The sequence below is a fragment of the Montipora capricornis genome, chromosome 8, assembly GCF_036669925.1.
Source record: "Montipora capricornis isolate CH-2021 chromosome 8, ASM3666992v2, whole genome shotgun sequence".
Taxonomy (NCBI): domain Eukaryota; kingdom Metazoa; phylum Cnidaria; class Anthozoa; order Scleractinia; family Acroporidae; genus Montipora; species Montipora capricornis.
Genome location: NC_090890.1, coordinates 15,383,264 through 15,393,263, shown reverse-complemented (window position 1 = coordinate 15,393,263; position 10,000 = coordinate 15,383,264). Strand labels below are relative to the sequence as shown.

General features: G+C 41.0%; 1 protein-coding gene and 1 pseudogene across 1 annotated transcript in view; one reads left to right on the top strand and one right to left on the bottom strand.

The window, feature by feature from the left end:
- LOC138013743 (NLR family CARD domain-containing protein 3-like) overlaps positions 1-10,000 on the bottom strand; it is a 52,403-nt gene that overhangs the window by 7,142 nt on the left and 35,261 nt on the right. The window lies entirely within an intron of this gene.
- Positions 5,774-6,615, top strand: LOC138059584 (uncharacterized; annotated as a pseudogene).

Genomic DNA, 10,000 nt, shown 5'->3' with positions numbered 1-10,000 from the left:
GGACCAGGATGGAGGAATTAACCAAACTGTTAGCGTCAAGGAGAGCACACAAGGCGCGCGTAACTAAGTTGAGACAGAAAATCGATGACACAGCAAAGGACACAATTACCGACACACAGATCGCTCTACTCAGGTCATTCGTCAACCAACTAAAGCAAAAGAGACAAACCCTTAAGGAATTTCACGACAAGATAGCAGTTTTGCTGGAAACACCTGAGGATCTTGAGCAGGATATACTCGTAGCAGAGGAACTAGATGGGCCTATCTTAGAGAAAGTATGCGTTACCGGTTCATCGAGCTCACAAACAAGAATTTTAGTCAACATGCGTCTTCTCATCAAGATACCGGCGATACCTTACCACAACCGCTCCAAATGGGAAAGGAAAATTAACCATCCATTCCATCTACGTCGCAAACGGAACAAGAAAATCAAGAATTCAACCCAATTCCGTCGACTGAAACACCAGGTAACGATCGCGCTTGTAATCTATCCGCCTCATTACAGAATTCACTGATTACATCGCCGCCGGTGAGTACAAGTCATTCATTTCAAAGTAACCGTTTTCCTAAACTTGTACTACGCTCGTTTAATGGGAACCCGCTTGAATGGCAATCATTTTGGGACACTTTCCGGTCTGCAGTACACGATAACTCTACAATCAGTGATGTCCAAAAGTTCAATTATTTGAGAGCGTAGTCACGTGACGGAGCTGAAAGAGTCATTGCCGGGTTGCCATTAACCAAAGCTAATTACGCTAAGAGTATGCAGTTGTTGGAACAGAGATTCGCTCGACCCCACAAGATCATCAACGCACACATGGAAGCACTACTGAACCTATCATCACCCACCGATCATTTAAGTAATTTAAGGTTTTTTTACGACTCAATTGAGACCCACATCAGGGGACTTGAGACACTAGGAAAGAAAACAGAAACTTATGGGGACATTCTTGTTCCTATCATTCAGTAGAAATTACCTAACGGGATTAAGAGAAATCTAGCAAAGACAAATGGAAACAAGGAGTGGCAACTTGATAATATACGTAAGGCAATTTTGAATGAAATTGAAATCTTACAGGGGGGAAATAACACTTCTTGTGATTATGAATTCAGTGGCAACTCAACAACTGCTACTACTGCTACATTTCTCACGGCTTCAAGGCCTCGTGCACCTGTTTCTGCTTCTGCCTCTAACAGTGGCGATCGCCCCACCAAACGAATGTGCCTTTTTTGTAAGGGTGAACACAGTCCAACTGACTGCAATGTTGTGACAGATAAGGAAAAGAGACACTCAATTGTACGTGACGCAAGGGCATGCTTTAACTGTCATAATCGTCATTCAGTATCTAAATGCAAATCAAAGAACCGCTGCAAGGTATGCCGAGGGATCTTCAACCCTCCTTCCTTACATCAGATGTGGCAGCCAAGCTTGATCTGAAAGCAGAAACGCAAGAGGCAATATCCCTGTCAACTTTCGGTGGAAACACATCGTCTGTTAAGCGCATTAACACTGCTACCATTTGCCTTGAAACCACTCAAGAGGAGACCATTCCCACTGACGTGATCATTGTACCAACAATCACTGCACCCCTCACTACTTACACTGGCGCCAATGTAAGGGACTTGCCGCATTTAAGGGGACTGACGTTAGCACACGTTAACGTTGATGATTCACCTTTCACAGTTGATATTGTAATCGGCGCGGATCATTACTGGAATGTAGTGGGAAACGAAGTTATCAAGGGTCCAGGTCCCACAGCAGCCAAATCAAAGATAGGGTATCCCCTCTCGGGCCCCCTCTCCAAAAGCAACCATTCAGAGAACCTCAACACTTCTATTTTAAGTGTTGTGACCGAGCATCAACAGGAAGAATTTGATTTGGAACGTTTCTGGCGTATTGAATCAGTTGGTGTTCTACCAAACTCCTCAGAAGACACGCCTGACTTTCTGAAGTATTATCAAGACATGTCTATTATGTTGGAGGACGGCCGGTACAGTGCAAGGTTGTCATGGCGACCAGAACATCCCCCTTTACCATCAAATGCAGAAATTACTAAGCAGAGAACTCGCTCCATGGTCAGACGACTATCTGCAAATCCTGAGAAATTACACTTGTACAATGACATCAGTCTCGAGGTTTCATTGAAAAGGTGAAAGATCCAGATACAACCAACCAAGTATGTCACTACATACCCCACCATGCTGTCCACAAGGACTCCACCACAACTCCTCTATGCATCGTGTACGATTGCAGTTTCAAACAAGGTGATCAACCCAGCTTGAATGATTGCTTACAGCCAGGCAGCCAGGTCCTCCGCTGCTCAATGACCTTACTGGTATACTTCTAAGATTTCGTCTCCATCCAGTATGGCATAACTGTGGACATTGAAAAGGCATTTTTACATGTAAACCTTGACGAAGCCGATCGAGATGCCACACGATTCTACTGGTTATCTAATGCAGATGACTCGGAGAATGAATTCATTGTATACCGATTCAAGTGTGTTATGTTTGGTGCCACAAGCTCCCCCGTCATCTTAAATGCCACTCTCAACAAACACCTCACACAGTCTACAGACCAAGTCAGCATAGATATGTTAAGAAATCTGTACGTGGACGACCTCGCCTCTGGAGTAAGTGATGATGGTTCAGCAGTCAACTATTATCAAGATGCCAGGAACACGATGTCACCAGTGGATTTCAATCTCACGTCATGGAGTTCAAAAATTCTCATATAAGCAAGCAACTTCTATCCATCCGTTATCAACCAAGAGAGAGGCTTTACAAGAAACAGCAAAGGTCTTTGATCCACTCGGCCTACTCCAACCGGTCACAGCTGCTGCCAAGATTCTGATACAAGAACTGCAGCAGGAAGGGATAGATTGGGCAGGGTTTTTGTTAAAGCCGGGACGCCGGGACCTTTACTCTGCTATTTTTATTTTTGTCCCGGCTATTTTACGCGCAGGTTGTACAAGGATTCTTTCAATATGAAGAACATAGTCAACCGATATTTGTATTTTATTATGTAATATTTTCTTAAACCAAATCGTGCTTTATTTCTCTGCTACTGGGTATTGTTAGTTGTACCACAATTTGCGTACATGTACGTGTAGCTGATTTGGAGTTCATGACAAGATGTTATCAAGTAACAGAAAACAATTTGATCGGCGCGCCCTGCTTTCGTCATTAGGGAGTTTAAGCAAATTGCTATGGCGGGCTCTAATACGGCTGCCGGAAGTAAATTTCTTCAAAAATGAGACACTGTGCATGTTAGTCGGTTACGGTCAGCCGTAGCGCGAAGGAAATAAAGCGGAAAATCGACCAGTATTTTACCCGAAGGTACCCATTAGGCCTCACAAATTCAAAATTTTCTGGGGGAGGCCCCCCTTACCCCGCAGTGGGAGGGGGACAACCCCCTACCACACCTATCCCGACTTGGCACAGCGTGCCAAGATGGCAGCCGCCATGCTGGTCCTTGCTATATGTTCAATTGTCCCTGCTATTAAAAATCATAACAAAAAACCCTGATTGGGACGAACCACTTCCACCCTCTCTTGATCAAAAATGGCGTGTTGTAGCGAAGGAGATAGGAAATGCAACCAAACTTGAGTTCCCGCGTCGCTACTTCACTTCTGATGTCTGTGTTGACGGCAACGACACAGAACTACACGTTTTTGCGGACGCAAGCCAGAAAGCCTATGGAGCCGCTGCTTATTTAGTACATGGAAACCAATCGTCGCTTGCCATGGCAAAGTCGCATGTTGCTCCGACAAGGAAGCAACTTACCCTTCCAGAACTTGAACTTATGGCAGCTCTGACAGCTGCACGTTTGGCATCATATCTGCAAGAACAACTGCAAGTTACAAGGGTCACATTGTGGTCTGACAACCAGATCGTCCTTCATTGGCTTAACAGCACCAAAATATTGAAGCCATTCATCAGCAATCGCATCCAAGAAGTAAAAAAGCTGACATCAATTTCCAGTACTGCCCCACAAACGAAAACCCCTCTGATCTGCTCACAAGAGGGATAACAGCAGATCAAATTAAGACCTCTCCACTGTGGAAGTATGGTCCCACATGGTTACCAAACCGATCACAGTGGCCTTCATGGCCTACTACAGAGGTTCTCCACTTATTCACCATTGAAACCTCTACTGATGAGTCTACTACAAACAACACGGTTCCAGCTCAACAGCAAGGCCTTCATCACCTGATCAATCAATCGGATTTTAGCAGTTTACCAAAGCTTCTTCGAATTACTGCCTATGTTCTCAGATTGTCCAGCGTCTCCAGAAGTATAGTATAGAAGATGGTATAGCAGCGTAGTGTAATACTGCAAACGTTCATAGAACTAAACTTTTGACCCTTCAAAAACGAGCTCTTCGCCTAATGTATTTTGTTGATGACAAATCTCATGCAATACCTTTCTTCATTTCTTCTCGTCTTCTTCCTTTAGATATGCTCTATTTTAAATCTGTGGCTATGATGATGCATGCATGATGTATCAAACAACTTGACAACTAATAGATTTAACCTATTCACCTATCAAGCTGATATTCATCCTTACGAGACGAGATCATCGCAAAGAGAAGATTATTTTCTTAAACGTTCGAGAATAGATATTCAAAAAAGATCTTTCTCAAGAATTGGGATTAAAATTTGGAATAGCATATCTTGTGAAGTCTCCAAAAATAATGTTGGTGATATCCTCTTCCAAACACTGCTAAAATATGATGATTACATTGATGTTTCGATAATAATGGCAAATTTTGACTCCTTAGTTTAGTATGTCATGTAGTTAAAAATTTATTTATTCAATTTAAATTACTTTTTTCATGTTTATTTATGTTATACTGTACAAGTTTTAAGCTGTTCTCCACTGCACTAACTGTATTCTAAAACTAATTTATTTTATTTATTTATTTATTGTTATGTGAATGTGTAGTTATGTATTTGTAACCATTTTATCTGGAATATATTTGTAAGCAATGCTCGCCTCGACTAGCTATTGCTAACTGCGAGCATTGCATAGCTTTGTGATATTTTATGCAAAATACAAAATAAAAACTGAAACTGAAACTGAGAGACAGCCAACAAGGTCCTGTCACAGCTGTGGAATATGATCATGCCATGACAAAATGGGCGAAGAATCGTCAATCTCTTGTTTTTCATGCCGACGTGGACAACCTCCTTTCAAAGGTACGACACCGTACAACCTCAGTACGTCAGCTTCGCCTATTCCTTGATGACGGTGGTCTTTTACGCTGTGGCGGGAAGATACACAACGCCCCCTTAAGTGACAACGCCAAATTTCCTCTGTTGCTACCAAGCAAAGACCACTTCACAGACTAAGTAATTCACTCCACCCACGTTAAGCAGCTTCATGCAGGTGTCAACTCAACACTCACCGCCTTGCGTCAACGTTATTGGGTTCCTTCTGCCTCCAAACAACGCGTCAAAACCTTAATTGACAACTGCGTAACCTGCAGAAGGGTTTCAGGAGCAGCCTACAATGCACCAGACCCTTCACCCCTTCCCAAGTCAAGAATGCAACAAACACAGCCCTTTGACGCCACTGGGGTGGACTTCACTGGAGCCCTGTATGTTCGAAACGCTGGGATTGAAACAAAGATCTACATATGTTTGTTTAATTACGCAACAACTAGAGCTATTCATCTTGAAGTTGTCGAAGACGTAACTGTTGAAGCCTTCTTACTCGCCTTTCGCAGGTTTGCAAGTCGCAAATCTCTTCCAAGAAAACTAATATGACAATGGTTCAACATTCCTATCAGCAAACATGCAATGAACTAAAGGAACTGCTTGTATCTCATGCACTCAAGGAAACACTTGCAAGGGAAGGAGTTGAATGGCAGTTCATTCCTTGGAGGGCCAATTCGTATGGGGGTTTTTGGGAACGTCTCATCGGTCTCACTAAATCAACCATTAAGAAAGTGCTCGGCAGAGCTGCAGTCAACCTGTGCACGCTTCAAACAATTGTTGTCGAGGTAGAAGCAATTCTCAACGACCACCCCCTGACCTATGTTTCTTCAGACATTAAGGATGCAGAGGCACTAACCCCGTCACACCTACTTTATGGTCAACGAATAACGTCACTTCCACATCCGCTAGTAGAGAACGACGAAGTGAGTGATCCCACCTACCAATCGAACGCAGATTTCCTGAGGAAAGCAAAACGTGTCACCTTACTGATTCAACACTTTTGGCAACGTTGGCGTCACGAGTACCTCACTTCCCTTCGTTAGGGTGACACAATAGATCAGGAGTCAACACCGAATCTGTGAGGGTTGGCGTTGTAGTTCTCATCCACGATGACAGCCCGAGAGTAAACTGGAAACTAGCACTTGTCACATCCATTAACAGAGGTCACGATGGACGTGTACGTCCCGCCAATGGAACAACAAACTGCCCCATAACAAGATTGCCCCCTCTAGAAATTCAGGCCAAGGAAGTGAGTCACACAGCGAACAGAGCTGCCACAGTACAAACTCCACACCCTGTGAGAAGACCACAAAGAGATGCTAAACGACAGGCTATCAGGAGAATTGCCGACTTGGTTAAGGACATTTGCGTGCCCCCGGAGGATGTGGAATAGTTTAAACAGTGCTCTGAATGTTTAATTGATTTGTTGATATTTGTCAGTTCTTATTTGTTATGCACGGTGGTTTCCGGTCAGCAGTCGTGGCTGTATGTAGATTCCGTGATTGCTTACGTCATTAAGACGGAACACGTTTTCGCCTTTTCACCTTTTGACCTCCATTGTAACCCTTATTGAACAGTTTAAATATAGTTTAGTTCCTCCAATACCGCTACATTCATTGCTTCGTCACAAAGACCACGCCGCTATAGTGCTCCAGGTTAACAGTGTTGAAAAGCAACCAACTGGACCATCATATTGGAAATTGAATTCTAGCCTGTTAGAAGATCCAGAATATATCAACCTTATAAAAGACAACGTTCCCTAATAACAATAATGATAATAATAATAATAATAATAATAATAAAAATAATAATAATAATAATAATAATAATAATAATAATTTATTCATTTCTAGTGCGCATCTTATAAACATGACTATGATCAGATGCGCATTCTTAAGTTATAAATACGAGAAATAATAGATAAATATCTAACTAATAATATGGCAAGGAGTAATAAATTAAGAATATATATATACAATGTGGTAAAAACTAATTGATAAATAATAAGGGCAAGTATTATTAAAATCTCTGTTAAGTATATGCATGTCTAAAAAGAAAGGTCTTAAGCATCCTCGGAGACCCAGGGGCAGATTGCGGAAGCAAGGGGAAGTCTAAACCGGTAAAAGAAAATGGCAACAAAGAAAAGCATAGTGGGGCGAGAAGAGCCCCTGGGGACACGTTCTTACCAGCCAGTTCCAGACAGTCGGGGTAATTCTCAATTCTGATTGGTGCCAGAAATTCTTTATGTTTTTCTGCCCAATGAGAGGTCAGCAGGCAAGTCGTTTCGTATTCCTACACGGAAATCATTTGATCGCCATACTCGCCTGGTTCGTTTGGCAAGGTTTTGCTCGAAGAGAAAAGTGGGTCACCTCGCAGCTCTTACAAGGTCTCACCTGATTGGAGACCACCCTTGAGGTTTAACAAAAGAACAAATAACAGAAACAATGGACCCTAGGCCTAAAACAAAAGGGCCATTGTTTCTGTTACCCTAGGCCTAAAACAAAAGGGCCATTGTTTCTGTTATTTGTTCTTTTGTTAAACCTCAAGGGTGGTCTCCAATCAGGTGAGACCTTGTAGGAGCTGCGAGGCTACCGAGAAATGTCTCAATCATAGCACAAAATGTACAGGGAATCGTTCGGAATATCGGCGGAGAAATACGCTGAACCTTTCGCAGGTATCGTTACAGTAGCGTTATTTCCAAGTGTGCGGGATTTGTTTAAAGTTTTCTTTTGCCAGTTTAGACTTCCCCTTGTCTCCGCGATCTGCCCCTGGGTCTCCGAGGATGGGTCTTAAGATGAGCTTTAAAAGTATTTACCTACGTGATTAGTAGAATTTAGTGATGTGTTAGACAAAGGCCTTTTGTGGGATTTAATTAATATAAAACAAGACAAGTAACAATGAAATATACCAAAACAAAAGCAAGAGAAAGGAGAAGCCGTCTTTGTGAAATCGAGAATAAATTGAAAGAACGCCATGAGATTTTTGACACTATTCCGATAGAAAATAATGCTATACAGCTAAAAACGATCAAATCTGAGTACAACTCACTGTACGATTGTATTATTCAAGGCAATGTTACTCGTTCTAGAGCCAACTGGTATGAACACTGTGATAAAAATAACAAATATTTCTTAAATTTAGAATGTAGAAAGATGAGCAACTCCTACGTCCGCAACCTTTTTGACAAAGACGGTAAATTTATAACTAATCCTAAATTAATTTTATCAGAATTGTGTGATTTCTATACTGAATTGTATTCTAACCGCGACTCACCCAATCATAACAATGCAAGCAATGCATTTCTTGACCAATGTCGTTTACCAACTTTAAATGAAGACGCTAAACAAATTTGCGAAGGGGTTCTTACAAAGGCGGAGTGTTTTAAAGCTCTACAAACGTTTCAAAACGGAAAATCGCCAGGTAACGATGGCTTGACAGCAGAATTTTATCAAGTATTTTGGCCAATCTTAGAACATCTCTTAGTCGACTCCTTAAACAGCTCTTTTGAAAAAGGAGAATTTGCAAACTCCCAAAAATAAGGTATTATTTTAATAAAAACTAAAAAACTAATAAAAACTAATAAAAACTAAAAACACTAAAAAACAAGAGTAAAAGATTGTTGCGAATTGGGGACCCATTTCTTTGTTAAATGTGGATGCTAAGATCGCGTCCAAAGCAATAACATTAAGACTTGAGAAAATTCTTTCTGATTTAATTAGTGCTGATCAATGTGAATATGTAAAAAGGAAGGTACATCTTTACGGACTACACAAAGTTATACAATCTTCCCGGTCTCGTGGTAACCATTGACTTTATGAAAGCATTGGATCTTTCTTTTCAAGACCTTGGAAAATTTCAGTTTTGGAGAATCATTTAATAAGTGGGTTCGTCTTTTTTATACTAATATGTCGAGTTGAAGTATGAATAATGGCGTAGCAACTCCGCTTTTTCTATCGGAAGAGGGGTTAGACAGGGAGATCCTCTCTCGCCCTATTTATTTATTTCAGCTTTGGAAACCCTACTTGCCGCTATCAAACAGAATCAAGATTTAAAAGGCAGTAGTAGAAGACAAAGAAATTAAATGCATCGCCTTCGCCGGTGACTTCACAAACTGTTTACCTGATAAAGAATCTTATGATTCTGTTAGTTCCTTATTGAACACATATGGTCGATGTTCAGGGCTTAAACTTAATAAGGACAAAAAAGAAGCCTACTGGTTAGGAAGTTCTTATCGAAATCACAAAGTTCTCGATATAAACAAGGTGAACGAGCCTATTGAAATACTGGATATCTTTTTTACTTATGATCAGTAGAAAAGTAAAGAGCTCCACTTTGATTTAACTTTAATGTCATCAAAAAACTCTTTAAGTTGCTGGCAATGGAGAAACATAATCACTAATTGGTAAAATTCAATGAGTCAAAACATTCGCTATGCCTAAGTTTATGTCTCGACCCTCTCTTATTTCCTTTGATAAGGATATAATTAAAAACATAAATTCTGTGATATGCAATTTTGTGTGCAGAGGCAAACACAAAATCAAGAGATTAGCCTTAACTAGTGAATATCAAGATGGTACCCTCAAAATGCCTCGCCCTGAATCTTTAATTAAAACTCAAGGAATTGTGTGTCTTAAAAGGTATTTAGATGATAATGTTAGCCCTAGGGTGGTTTTCTTGTCTCACTATTTTAAGAATGTAGGAACTAGTTTTCTGCTTAAGTGCAATTTCAATCCATCCCGCCTACCCTGCAAATTACCACTTTTTTACAAAGAATGTCT